The 14,868-nt window shown below is 48.5% G+C and overlaps 1 pseudogene; it reads left to right on the top strand.

Moving 5' to 3' along the window:
- Positions 1 to 466: 466 nt before the first annotated feature.
- Positions 467 to 14,081, top strand: LOC144148536 (serine/threonine-protein phosphatase 4 catalytic subunit B-like; annotated as a pseudogene).
- Positions 14,082 to 14,868: the final 787 nt, after the last annotated feature.

Here is a 14,868-nt window from a genome sequence, read left to right as displayed (position 1 = left end):
CGTTGATGTCACGCCTTGCATCTAGCGAGATTCCAGGGTGGAGGAGGAGGAATAAACATTTATTGAGCTGTATTAGTTCTGTTGTGGGAGGCCTCCTTAGTCCAGGAAGCCTTGGTCCTTGGCTGCCCGCCGGGCCCTGTCCACCAGTCGTTGCTGGTCTTGAGGGCGTGAGCTGGTCAGCTGGTCCTCCCACTGCTCCAGTGTTGGGTTTGGTTGGGGGGTTAATGATGGCGATTGTCGGCACTCCCAGACCATATGGTAGAGAGTGTTGGGTGTGGGGCAGTGTTGACAAGTCAGAGTGTATGTTGTTGGGTAGATGGCATGGAGTAGTGTTCCGTGGGGGTAGGTGTTAGTTTGCAGCTGTCTGAGGGTAATGGCGTCCTCTCTGGTCATGTTGGGGTGTGGTGGGGGGTAAATGCGGCGCTGCAGTCGGTAATGGGCGAGGACATCCGTGTATCTTCTTGGAATGTCATCGCTGGAGGTCATCGATCTGTCTGCCAACGAGGTGAAGGCCCGGAAGGTATGCTCGCGGGCAGCGGCGTGTGCCGCTTCATTCCCCTCGAGGGATGCGTGGCCTGGGGTCCAGACTATGCGGAGTTCGGGTGGGCTTTGTAGATTGTTCAGGATGCGGATGGCTTGACCAGAAACACGACCTAGTTGGTAATTGCGGCAGGCGGTTTTGGAGTCTGTGATCACAGTGAGGTAGTCTGAGCCCGTACATCCGCTCCTGGATTGGTGAGTTTTTAAAGGGAAGGAAATTCTTTTGTTCCAAGGGCGGCTTATCGACATCCCAGTATCACCAATTTCGTGGAGTTCCTCAGGGATCAGTTCTTTCTCCAGTTATTTTTAACTTACTCCTTAGTTCTATCCCAATACAGAACGGCATATCTACCTATGTGTATGCCGATGATATTGCTTTTTTCTCGGCTGATAGGGACATCCAAGCGTTATATCAGCGACTGCAGGACTATGTGGTTGTCCTGGATAATTGGCTTAGCACGTTACACCTCTCGCTAAATATCAGTAAATGTGCCGTTATAGTATTTCCCAGCAATAACCCTATATCATTACGTCTAACATACCGGTTGCAATCCATCCCTCAGGTCACGGAAATTAAATATTTGGGTATAATTTATGACGACCACCTCACATGGCGTCCTCATATTTCGCACATTGCTGCCAAAGGTGAAAAAGCTGCGGGAGTGCTGCGTAGGCTATGCAATCATAAATTCGGCATGCGTAGAGACGCCCTGCTAATGATTTATCGTTGCTATGTTCGCCCAGTATTGGAATTTGGTTGCGTGTTATTTTCTGGCTGCGCGACGTACAAACTCCATCCCCTATTTCTTATTGAGAGATTGGCGTTGCGTTTATGTTTAGGGTTGCCAAAGTATGTAGCTAACTCTGTATTGTACCTTGAGGCACGGTTGCCTTCACTTCTGGATCGATTTAAATTGTTAACTGTTGTAACACTTCTAAAACTGTTTGAATCTCCATTATACGAAGCTCAACCCATCTTCCTCTTGAGGCCTGACCTTTTCCGAGGATTTACGCGGCCCCGATTTCAGCGTCCTCAATTGGATTGCGTTCAGGCATGGCTGCAGCCTCTTCGTGCAGATCTTTTTCTACTCCAGCCCTATTCTGATAATTTGTCGCCTGTCGACATAAGCTTGGACAACATTTTTCCTTCGCATGCGAAATTATTGCCGGCCCGATTACTCAATCATTTACTTGAAGATCACTTGGCCACTCTTCATACTGATGTCGTCATTGCCACAGATGCCTCGCAAAGTGATGAGAAGGCTGGGGTAGGGATATATTCTCAGTCTCTAGATTGGTCCTTCTCAATCAGGCTGCCAGACTATACCCCGATCTTTCAGGCAGAATTATTGGCGATAATCTTAGCCCTTAATAAACTACAGCACAGATTTGCGGGGGTGGTTATCCTTTCGGATTCTCTCTCCGTGTGCACTGCTCTAACAAATGATAAAGATTCTTCTATTCTCAGGTCATTCCGTTCATTCATTCCTTACCAGCTTCGCGAGATCCGGTTAGTGTGGGTCCCTGGTCACGCAGGGATAATCTTCAATGAAATGGCAGACCAATTAGCCAATTTGGCTCTTGGGGGTCCTGCCGTCGTGAATTGCCCAATTGACAGTTTTCTTTTGGGGGCGAGGTGCAGGCGCCTTCAAGTTTTACAAAGTAATCGGCAAGATGCCCTTCGTTCATGCTCCGACTATATTCACCTCTCTCACTTATGGAAGCCTAAATTCTGCGAATCTCGTAACTGTGAGGTCGCAATCACAAAATTTCGTTGCAGAATCCCCCCTTTAAATTTTTATCTATACAAAGCTGGTCAGGCGTTATCTCCTCAATGCCCTTTCTGCAATGCCCCTGAAACACTAGAACACTTTCTTTTAAATTGCCGCAGCTTTTCCTCGATGCGACGCACGCACCTTGAATACACGTTTAATCGGCTGAATCTCCCTTTATCTTTAACCGTTATTCTTTCCCTGGGTGCTTCCGTCGTAGGATATTGCCACAGAGATGTCGTGATCGCCTTTCATTCCTTTGTTGCGGCGACAGGCCGGATGCCCTGCTAGATAGCTATGCCTTCATTCGCAAGATTTTTTTTTTCCTGACAATCCTGTTCAATCCAAAGATTTTTTTTTTCTACTCTCAATGTTTTTTCTCGTACTCCTTTTTTTTTCTCTAAAATAAACCGGGTCACAGCCTAATTATTACTGGCAGCTTCTGGGCCAATCCCCCGCGTGGGTACGCGCCATATCATAAGGAACCAACCAACCAACCAACCAGCCTAAGTGAGTCAGCCATTCATTTAGCTGAGGTCTCTTTGTGCAAAAGCTGGAGAAATCATCACCGCAAAAGCCAACCTTCCGATAGTGCGGACCCCAGTGATCATATGTGGCAACATCCATCTTTGCCGCGGAAGCCAACCTTCCGAGACTGCGGGCACCAGTGACCATATGTGGCGCCATCCATCTTTGCCGTGAAAGCCAACCTTCCGAGAGTGCGGACCCCAGGGACCGTATGTGGCGACATCCATCTTTGCCGCGGAAGCCAACCTTCCGAGAGTGTGGACCCCGGTGACCATATGTGGAGACATACATCCTTACCGCGGAAGCCAACCTTCCGAGAGTGCAGACCCCAGTGGCCATATGTGGCGACATTCATGTTTGCCATGGAAGCCAACCTTTCGAGGGTGCGAACCCCAGTGACCATATGTGGAGACATCCATGGACAGTTCTTCGATCTCGTACGGCTCTTCATGGTGAGCGGAGACGTGCCGGGAATCAACTGCCTCTTCGTGGGAGACTACGTCGACCGCAAATTGCACAGATTCGAGACCGTCCTCGTACTGCTGTATCTGGACTTCAAACTACGCTATCCAACTCGCATAACGCTGCTTAAGGGAAACCACGAAAGCCGGCACTTTACGCACGCGTTCGGATTTTACGAAGACTACAGCTTCACCAACTATCGCCCCCTTGCCGCCTGGTGCTAGTGCAGCCATGTATTGGACCTCCTCCCTCTCCGTCCTCTCGTCTACGGCAGGGCTTTCTGCGTCCACGGCAGTCTGCCACAATCCATCCAAACTCTGGACCGGATACGCAGAATTCGGCGAATACAGCTAGCACCCCTGCTACCGGGAAAATTGCGTTAAGCATCTTCGTCCACAAGTTCAACGACACAAGGGACGATTGCGGAACGTTCCGTGGAACGATTTACCCGATAAGATAGTGTCCATGCCAAAATGTCCACTCCTTTCGTCACACTGTCAGGAGCTATTTTTAGGCTTGCCGTTCGAATCGGTTCACCAACTCATTTTTTCTGCCTTATGTTTTTTTTTTTCTTATGTTCCATTCTCGCTCTTGTTGCGATTCAGTTGTTTTCACAATATGCTGAAAGCCCTGTGATTTTGTGCCTGGTGTTCGATTTGTTTAGTTGCTCTTGTATTACTGCTTCTGTCCCCTCTTACTTCGGGCTAGGATGGGGGCCTGTGAGGTAGTTGTAAATAAGTGCATTCGGAGTAAAAACCATCACTCAGTGCGTGTGGTACGGCTTTATTTTAGTCACATGGAACACTTCTCGAAGACCCCTTGTGCGAGGGCCAACCGTTCATTTGGGGGCTATTTCACCGTTAGCAATACTGAGTTGACGCACTTCTGTGTGATGGCTGCGGTGTAAATGTTTCTGTGATCGCCAGTGAAGCCGCGCAATGCTCAGCACAGATACCTCGTCGCCGGAATGGTAAAGTACCAAGCTGTAGCGTTGATAGTGTTGGAGTTGGTCGATTGACTGTTAGTGTCGTACTCGCGCTCGCAGAAATTCCCGAGTGGGAATTGTATAAAGAAGGCTTTAATCGCTCTGCCATACACTGGCCGCTTTTAATGTAGGTGTAACTACCGCTCACCCATGCATTTCGGGGAAAACCTTTTTCCAGACGCCATATAAGCAGTCTGGTACCGAATTGGGAATGCCCTGGACACTTTAATAAATATGTCAATGACCCCATGTATTACTAAAATAAGCTACATGCCAAGAACTATTAAAGTTGGCTTCGCCACTTTGCATAACTCTATTCTTGGAAAGAAACTTCAGCATGTTTAGTATAAAGGGTCCTGCAAAAGTAGGCATAGCCCCGATTATTCAAAATGCCGCTCTCAACCCCATATCCCTATGAATTGCGATACAGTCAAACACAATTATATCGAACAAGGATACATCGATTTATTATCCCTATCGAACAGCCTGAACATCCCTTTAAAAATCCCATGCAAAAGTGTAGCGCTGTTGCACGCGGGTATCGAACTTGCGATCACGGGCACATTCGATATATGGAATGCTGCCCCCCAAGTGCCCCTGCAAGGGCGGTTCTCCCGATGTGGGAATGTGATGGTGACTTCTCGCTGGCGCTGCGGCGCTTTGTGAGGAGATAGCGGCGTCGCGTCACTTGGATAGCCTTCAACACCTGGTGCTCGCACACTAGTTCCCTCCACGCACGCAAGCATCGGGGGCAGCCGCAAGGAAGCGAGAACGCAAGGATTGATTGAGTTCCCACCCGCTTTTCCCAACCGAATTCCCCAACCGAACGTTCCCAACCGCCTAGTGCAGCCGAGCTTGTGTAAGTGTTCAGATTCGCCACTCTTGTGCCACAGTGTACAACGACATATTTTCTCATTTGGACGGCGTTCATAAGATTGAAGAGTGTGTGGTTAACTTCATGAGGCAGAAGATGAAGCAAGTGAATTTCACAGGCTTTTTTTATCTTAGATAAATTGCGCTCGTCGAGGCGCTATGGCTAGTCTTTTCCGTGCTGCGAGTAATAATTCGGTAAGCTTCCGGCGGTTACAATCTCAACAATCTCTCAGTGATGTGCAGATATGTCACAATCTTCAGAGAGGCATTTTATATTTCGAATTATCGATATAGCGAACTATGTATTTCGCTATCCCCTTGTAGGGCGATATATCCGTGTTCGACTGTACACCGAGTGCCTTCTATGTGCGCTTCAGCTTTATAGACTAATGCATTCCTGGGTAAACCTTTGTAGGAGGCAGTATAATAAAATTGGTGTTAAATTGTGATGGCTTAACGGCCCTCACATACTGCCTACAGACCTGACGTATCCCTAAAACCACTATACACAAAGTGCATTTAAAGCTGGTTTCACTGCTTTACATAACTGACCTGCTGGGAAGACCTCCAAGCAGAATGTCGTGGACCTCAAATTAATGTATCAGGATCCTGGCATATTTTACTAATATCAGTTTCGTATGGAGAGGAAGTGTGGCACATGAAGCGCTACAAGAACATGCATACCAACAACCTCCGTCATTGAGACCACCTTGAAATGTTTTAAGTATTTAATAAGATTTCACGCCGGGTTAGTATCCCAGACTGCTTCAATGGTCACTTGCCTCCTTGCCAGTAACTAGATGCCACAGCTTAATTTCAATGCACATATCTTGTCACCATGTTGGGCTCTTTGTTGCACGCGTATCAAATTTCGACATTGTTCTCCCACGTGTAATGTCATGTATCCATGTAATGAATATCGAGAAATAAAAATAAGCCATGGGTAGTGGTCATAACGACTAACCGCTCCGGGTGAATTAACGCGAAGCCTCGATTGCAGACATTGACAAGCACGTTTCGTTTTTCAAATGTGTGTGAAAAGCGCACATTAGTGCACGTATGCATCGTCACGCTCAAACATTGACGATAAGTTGGACGCTGCAAAAGGAATTTTATTTCACTTTTTCTCGGGACTATGCCTTTCCAAAGCACAATCTAAGAGGTACACTTATGATATAAAAAGAAACAGTGCGGGCGTCACCGAACTCGATGAAGCGAAGTCTTCCTGGTTTTAATCGCACTAGGGCGTGGCGTCGAATCTTGTGAAGATTGTTCACCTGGTTGCCCAGCTTCAAGAGGACAGCCATATTACCGCAAACTGTTTCAGCAGTTTGACGTCGAGAAGACGTCGCCGCCCTTTTTACGATGTGCCAGTGGAACCTTTTTATGACTAAATCGTGGGCGTGGAAGATGAAGTCGATGCTGCTGGTGGAGCTGAACCTACACACAACATCGCTTCCAAAGAAGAAACCCACTCATCTCTGGCTGGCACAGCAGCCGACGATATCTTCAGTCGCACAAGAGCAGGTCGCACATGGGTCCAGTGTGGGGCACCTTGTGTATTCATTGAAGTCTGCGTGTTGGTGCAGGATTCCCATGGGTGGCGCGAAGCCGTCATGAATGCCGAAAAGTCTGACGTCGCCAAGAGCCGAGAGAGGGAGGAAGTCACAGACATCAGTGCAATAGGGTCAGGCAGCAGAAGTGCGGTTCTTGAGGAAGCACTCGTCATAAAATCCGAACACTTGTGTTGTGTTGTGTAATGTAGTTCTGTTCATGCCACCAGGTGGCGCACAATGCTAAGGTGGCCAATTTCCAGCATCATCATCAGCAACAGCAAGCCCGGTTATAAATATCGTGTAACAAGAATAAAGGCTCTCTTTTCCGTGGGTACGAGGTAGCGTCTGCGTCTCTCTGCCACGTATGGTGACTCGGTGGGCGGCGGATACAACTTGGGTAACGTGCCGGCTCTTGTTCTTTCCTCTAGTCAGCCAGACAAAAGCGGGATAGAGGACTTTGAGGGCGAGCAGTAGGAGGAAAGTCTAGACGCTCTGCAATCCGCGGTCTACGTACACACTTCCGGGAAGGGGTTCTTTGTTGCGCGAAAGTCTCGTTGAAGCTTGAAGGGCTGCGTGGCGTCTGCGGAGCGTCCCTGGGTGGCGCCACATATGGTCACTGGGGTCCGCACTCTCGGAAGGTTGGCTTCCACAACGAGGATTTATCCAGCTTTTGCCCAAACCGACTCCAGCTATAAATAAATGGCTGACTCTCCTTGTTGGTTGGTTGGTTGCCTCCCACCATCAGGTGAGCGGTGGGCACGCACTTTTACGCCGTCGTCTTCGAGCCACTAGCCATGCACGATACATGGTACGTATCCCTCGCAGGCAAATGGCACAGTGCAGAAGGAGTGGGTGCAGCTATCCTCGACACTTGACGCAGGGGTAAGATTGCCCGACTTAACCGGTATCCACGCAACGATATCTACAACAGTAGTGTACTGTATCAGAGTTTATTTCGAGCACATCTGGTTGAGTTCATTCCGCAATGACAGGGTCCAGTTCAAACGGTAAGCATCGTACTAAGGAGGAGGTGCACCCAAAGAATGCAAAGCCCATGCATCTTAAAAAAACCGGGACATCTCCACTAACGTGAAACTTGGGAAGGGTGAACCATGCCGTGTATAAGTGCATTCTTGGCGCCTTTGAAATTTTGCCCAGGGCGATGAAACCGTGGGGGGTAGAGGTATACCGCCTTGCTGTAAAAGTCCCGTGTCTTTGAAGCACGAAGAGCTATAGCGCGAGGCATGGAAAAACGAGTGGCCGGTGTTTTAGTGCCGTGACTACACGAAACAACGATGACAGGAGATGCCGACAGCCCGAGCCCTTAAAGGCCAACTGCACTCAATTTTTTCTTTGTTCAAATAAGTAGTCTATGCTCTTAAAATCACCATGGCGAAATACTTAGCTTCGTAATCACAGAGAGCGCTAGGTACCGCCGTTCAAAGTACCTCCGAGCAGACGACGTTGGCACCTGGCGGAGAGTCGCCGAAACAAGTTTCGAGCGGCCTGTGACGGAGGTTGGGGAACCTGTCCCGTGAAGCTCGCGCTTCTCCGGCAACTTGCAGGGCGCTTGCAGGGCAACTTGCAGTACCCGGGGTTTCTCTGCTACACCAGCGCGATGTACCGCGGTCGCCATCACATGTTTAAACTAAACGCATAGGCAGTAATATCCGCCATTTTTTTAAACAAAAAAAAAAAAGAAGCCTACAAACTATTCACGCGCTTGCGAACGTCTTGGAGTTAGCAAAACTCTTTTTACTTGAAAATAATATTTTTACTCAAAGAAAAAATTAGCGCGAAACGAGCACTTGCCTTAAATGTGTCTTTCCTATTGCATTTACCACAGAAAACAAAGATATTTTATAAATTCTTGACCACTTGCACTTCCGCGTCCAATATTGGCCATATTTGGGCTGGCCCAACTCCACCTCCATCCTTTAGTCCTTTCCGAAAGTTTGACGACCTAAATATAGCTGTTGTACTCGCGGCTATAAACAATTGTGCGACTTTTGCCTTACTCGCTAGTGAATCAAAATCGGCCTTTCTCGTAGTAACAAATACATCCCCACAAATATTAGCAGTCGTCTTCACGAAGTGCGAGAACTAAGGAAACTGCTCCCCTCCTAAATAATAGACTAGATTTTTGTTCAATTCCCAAGTGAAGTATTTACTTTGAGCGTAAGGTTTAGTTTATTTGAAAGCAAAATGTTTTCAACAGCAGCTGTCTCTGTTTAAAGTAGAAAACAGCGGTAGATAGGAAATGTTTTCGTGTTTTAGTGCATTATTTAGCTGTGTAAGCTGGCTTATAGTTTCAGACCACTTTTATAATTCGATTCTCGATGTGCAACAAGGCGAAAAATACTAGGCGGATATTCGTGAAGCTGTTTGTACGTAATGTATAGTAGAAATAGTGATTGATCGCCGCCCGCGTGCGGTTTGTTCCTTTCAATGAGAGCGATGTGATAGCAGAGGCGTCGGCTATAACATTTTGAAAGCTGCTTCTCGTAATCGTCCGGGCAAGTAGCTTTGTAAATCAGGGTCCACTTTTTTACTTGCAATGCCGAAAATTGCTACTCCGGCAGTTATTATGATGGAAAAAAATTACTGTCGGGCGGTCTACTTCATTTAGACTGATAGCAACGGGATGCCGGAATTGCGCCTAACTCTATTATCATGGGCAAACGTTAGTGGAAGTTCTTCTGTGCGAAACAGACCAAAAAGCGGCGCTACCACGCGCATTTGAAGGCGGCTCTGAGCGGCCGCCGGTCCTGGCGCGGCTGCTTCCGTTCCACCACGTACGTCACGTCCGCCCGCCGCTATGGCTGACTTTTCTATTCAGTTTCGGTTCCGAAGACGCCAATGCCGCGAGCCGTTTGCGTCGCGGGCGTTGATGCTTGAAGCGCAGTATTTAGAATTTCGCGCCCTTTTTATATGTACTATTAGCTGACATTATTTTTACGTTGTCGAAAATTTGAGTGCAGTTGGCCTTTAAGGGGCTCCGCCCATAACACGCCCCGGTGTGTGTGACCCCATGTTTCAAAAGTCCAGTGATTTAGATCGTGACAGCGCAATTATAGTGTCACGGCGAGAAGACGAAGAGGACGAAGTGGTGTGTGTGGTGCATGGCTGCGTTTTAGCCCCAAAAAGCCACCCCGTTTCTTGGCCAATCCCCCACGTGGGTATGTGCCATTGTAGAGGAACAACAACAACAACAACAATTTGCTTGGTGCTGTGATGGACATCATGTAAATATATCGCTTCGCATTCAACCATTGTTCCTGTCATTCGCCCTGCCGCCACGTAACAGTAGCGTACACCGGGATGTTCGTATTCATCAGGAGAAGATTTCACGACAGGGGCTCGACTGCAGCACACGCCCCGAAAACATCGAGAATGCATTTCGTTTTTTAATTGATGCTGCTTAGCACACAGGATGGCGTGGTCTGAGTGCGAGGCGGACATGGGCTAGAGTTGAGCGTATTTTAAGTGTGAATGCACTTTATAAGCGACCCTGAATTCCGGCGACCGCCGTCCGTCCACATAGCAACAGCTGCGGGTGCGCGCGCTCCTCGTCTTCCTTGGCAACGGGGGGAGATGGGCGCGCGCTGCCTGGCCGCTGACATGGCACATCCCCACGTGGGGGATTGGCCAGGAATCTCCTCGTCTTCCTTGGCAACGGGGGGAGATGGGCGCGCGCTGCCTGGCCGCTGACTTGGCACATACCCACGTGGTTGATTGGCCAGGAATCGGGCGTGAGAAGGGCTAATGCACCCGCTTAAAGGAGTACTGACACGAAATTTCAAAGCTGAGATCCGCTCTAGCAATCAAGTACAACGACAACACAAATAGGTGTCTGTGCATGGCACATACCCACGTGGGGGATGGGCCAGGAATCGGGCGTGCGAAGGGCTAATGCACCCGCTTAAAGGAGTACTGACACGAAATTTCAAAGCTGAGATCCACTCTAGCAATCAAGTACAACGACAACACAAATAGGTGTCTGTGAATAAATGCATCTTTCTTTCTTTGTAGTTGCGTGTGTGTGTGTGATCTCTCTTTCGCGAACATTACCGAACCGCGCAAATTCAACTCGTGCATTCGCACTTTCACATTCTTCCCCTCGGGGAAATTCGGGGAAATTTTTTGCTCTGCATGGGCAAGAACGCCTTGCAACAAAGGCGACTTCATCGCCAGTGCTCATCAGAAAACGGCCGAACTGGATGTGTTTTCCTTACAAGTGACCACCATTAACGCTATAGAGAAAAAAACATTAACTCATATATTTAACCAATATTCAGTTCCACCTCTATATCGTCGCCTGAAAAGCTTCGTTGGTCATCCAACTTGCCGTAGTGCAAAGGCCTATGATTTTAACAGCGAAACTGTGCAGGGTCGAAGCTTTCATGGGACGAAATGCGGTAACGCCGTCAGAGCGACGGGGAGAGCAAGCACACAAGCACACATGCAGCAAGTTAAAAGGACCCTTTAACGAGACGCTTATACAGCAGGCAAAGCTTTTCTAAACTACTAAAACTGATTGCATTGTATATACTTGTCAACATTGCTTAGCAAATAGAAAACATTAGGCATTTTTGATTCAAGACATCTATACCTAAGCGATATTTACATTGTTCTTTTAATAAAAATTACACCATCTTGCCGAGGGGAACACTGAGGTGATGCGAAGCATAGCAGAGTTTCAATCCAATCCAATTCAATCCAAGCCAAGCCAAACCAAGCCAAGCCAAGCCAAGCCAAGCCAAGCCAAGCCAAGCCAAACCAAGCCAATCGAATCCAATCCAATGCCTATGGTCCCTTACAATGCCCCTCGCGAGAGAGTGTTCGCTATCGGAGAGGAGAGGGGGTGAGCGGCGGAGAGCGCAGCTGGCGCGGCGATGAGAATGGGGGAGGGGTAGACGCCGACAACGCCGACAACAACGCCGGATGGATGCAGGGACACGGCGAGTGAATGAGATGTCTTCGCATCTAAAATGCAGGGCTGCTTGGTTTTCGCGATAGAAAAGAAAAACGTATGGCGTGAGAAAAGAAAAATCGCTCCCGGCGCCCCCTCATGGCAGTGTTCGAAGCTCAAAAGTTAGAAATTGTACCAAAAGATGGCGTGAACAGGGAAACACGGCAAAAATGAATTGGCGCAAACGGGAATCAATCTGATGGCTTTGAAAAGTTCTATGCCGCTTAGCCTTGCGATTTGGGAACGCCAGGCAGCAGCTTTTCTGTTACCATCAGCGTTCGTGACAGTACGTCAGTAAGGCTAAGCGATTTTTTTTTATGTTGGCACTCTATATTTTTTATTTGAGGACTCTAATCACGTCTTTGCAAAGTTGCGCAGTCCTCTCTTTGAGTCAAGGGTCAAAATACCGACCACCCCTTCCGTTCGCTCTCCCGCATTTGGAGAGTCTGTTGGCAGGTGATTCCGCAGCACCACCAACCTAAAAAGTTTGTGTCATCCTAGCGTAATGTAACCCATCCAAAGTTAAACCCAACCGAACCTAAGCATACCCGGTCTAAAACTTACCTAACCAGTTGTTTCAATTTTATTTCACTCGAAACAGCGTGATGCTGCGGAACTACCAGCCAAAAAAAATATCTCTGCGTCGTGCAATCTCCCCTTCAGAGACACGTGCGTAGATCATGGTAGGCCGATAGCTAGAAGACGACAGCGTAAAAGTGCGGGCCCAACGCTCGCCTGCCTGTGCTGTGAACCACCTTTCCGAGGTGAAGTCGCTTTGCACCAAGACTCAAGAACTCCCTGGAAGCCAACCTCCAGACAGTGCAGTCCTCCGTGAGTATGCGGGGACAGTTCTCCGACCTCATGGAACTCTTCAAGGTGGGCGGAGGCGGGCCGGCAACGAACCACGCCTTCCCGGGAGACCACGTCGACCGGGGACTGCACAGCGTAGAGACATTCCTCCTACTGCTGGCCCTGAAAGTCCGCCATCCAACTCGAGTCGCGCTGCTTAAGGGCGACCACGAAAGCCGGCACATCACTCAAGTGTTCGGGTTTTACGACGAGTGCTTCCGCAAGTACCGCCCTCCTGTCACCTGGCGCTATTGCCCCGACGTCTTTGACTTTCTCCCCCTCTCCGCTCTTTTCGACGGAAGACTTCTTTCAGTGCCCAGCGCCCTGTCGCCCACCATTCAAACGCTGGATCAGATACGCACAATTCAGCCCATTCAGAGGGCGCCCCACAGCGGATCCATGCATGCGCGACCTCCTCTGGTCCTACCCTGAGGAAATAGATGGCTGGAGTCCGTTCCCCCCAAATGCGGGCTCGGTGCTTTTCAGCGACGTTGTATTACGTTCAACGCTACCAAGAACATGTGGACTTCATCCGCGGCGCCTGACAGTTATTCATGCCGGGACTTTTCTTCGACAATGTAGTCTCCATCTTCTGGATGCCAAACTACTGAAGTTCTCGGTATTCCCGCTGCCGTCTTGAAGCTGGATGACCACGTACAGCTAGACTTCACAAGATTCGACGTGGCGCGCCACGAGAACAAAGCGATTAAAACAAGGAAGCCACCGCTTCATTACTACCGATAACGCTTGCATATCTTGTTTATTATAGTAGTAATACAATTAATTTACGTTAGAATTTGTGACGAGACCTTTAAGACCAGAAAACTACCGTCGTCGCGTACGTCCTAACTCAACAGACGTTGTGTTCTGTTTCTACAACTAGAATGTATCACCTAACACCACCCTAACAGAAGATTCCAGGGCTCCCTCACTTGGAGATAATTAAAATGCAGATGCCTTCCCCCCAAAGAAGTGACCTAGTGAGCCGGTGTAAGCTAGGGCGAATAGACAAACAGCATATTCTCATTAATCCAGACCTAAAGTGTCTACGGCATTTTGTGTGAATTATTAGGAATTAAGATGCTGACTCTGGGCAAGATACAGCGCACACAACGACCAGGCGCCCTTGTTAACACATTCTTGAGTGTTCGTCAACCTTAAGTACACCAAATAAAGGGAGGGGCGATGACAGATCCACAACTAGTTTATTCGCTATCTGACCACACGTGTGAAAAACAAATTTTTGGGTCCATATTACGAGTTTGGTCCGTTGGCCGAATGCCACAGCGTCACTATTGTACCCGTCGGGATTTCGGAGTGCGCATTGCCATTGCACCGGAGGCCGCGTGGTTTTTGACCGCTTCGACAAGCACAGGTAATCTATCCAGATTGCACATATTTTGAAGGCTATCTGTTTTTAACGCGATAGCATTATTAGGATCATTTCTGGGTTTTTCTGTGCCTTCTAGCGTCCGCTATCAGGCGTGCACATCAAGCGTCCGGGGAAGTTTACGTCATCTGTGGCAACAAGAAACTACAACTGAGGCAGACAGAAGGATTCGCCGGAATCAGGAGTAGAGAGCAGGGGCAACTAGATTGCAAAAATCAGGACAATGACACTATGGCCAATATGCAAGAAAAGATACGCGATTCAGGCAGGCGTCGTGGCGGTGCAATGAAGTTCATGTCTACGCGCCATGGGTAGACGCCTGCTCGACTTACACGGTCGTGATCCCTGCCCGCAACTTACGCCACCACCGAAGCTCCCCTCCAAACGATATGCTACTGCCGGCCCTAGCTAATATTGTGTCACAAATGTGCAAAAGATTAACGTCGGGTTCTCTAAAACCCACGAAAACCTGTATGAAAACCTGAAACTAAAGGAAATGTGTCCAAATAAAAAATAAAACCGAGTATATGGTTTCCAGTTGCAGGAGTTTTAAAATGATTTTTCGAATTTTTCGCGGGCAGGTCAGCGCCTCGAGCTCTGCCCGGCTAACGATGAAGGGTGCCGCGAGGTCAATTTATGAAACTTTAAAATAGGTCACCCTGGGACCTCAGAAAACAGTCACGTAAGCGTAACAGCTTGGCCGTACCGAGAAGCGGCAGAGTCGGTCTCACAATTCCCGGAATACAGAAAATATTTGAACATTGCGAACACATTGTTCAATGCCGATACAGGATAAGAGCAGAAATAAAAGAGGAAACGATGAAAATGTCGTAGGCACTTATCTTGACGCGGATATCGGTCAACCTCCCGTACCGAAGCTTGCCCGCAGTGAAGTCAGCTGAATAAGCTCAGTTATTGGACTGTGGAAACCCGGGTCCAAT

The sequence above is a fragment of the Haemaphysalis longicornis genome, unplaced genomic scaffold, assembly GCF_048455015.1.
Source record: "Haemaphysalis longicornis isolate Haplotype H1 unplaced genomic scaffold, Haemaphysalis longicornis Haplotype H1 scaffold_8, whole genome shotgun sequence".
Taxonomy (NCBI): Eukaryota; Metazoa; Arthropoda; class Arachnida; order Ixodida; family Ixodidae; genus Haemaphysalis; species Haemaphysalis longicornis.
Note: the sequence above shows the minus strand (reverse complement) of the source record. Positions and strands in the feature narration are given on the sequence as shown.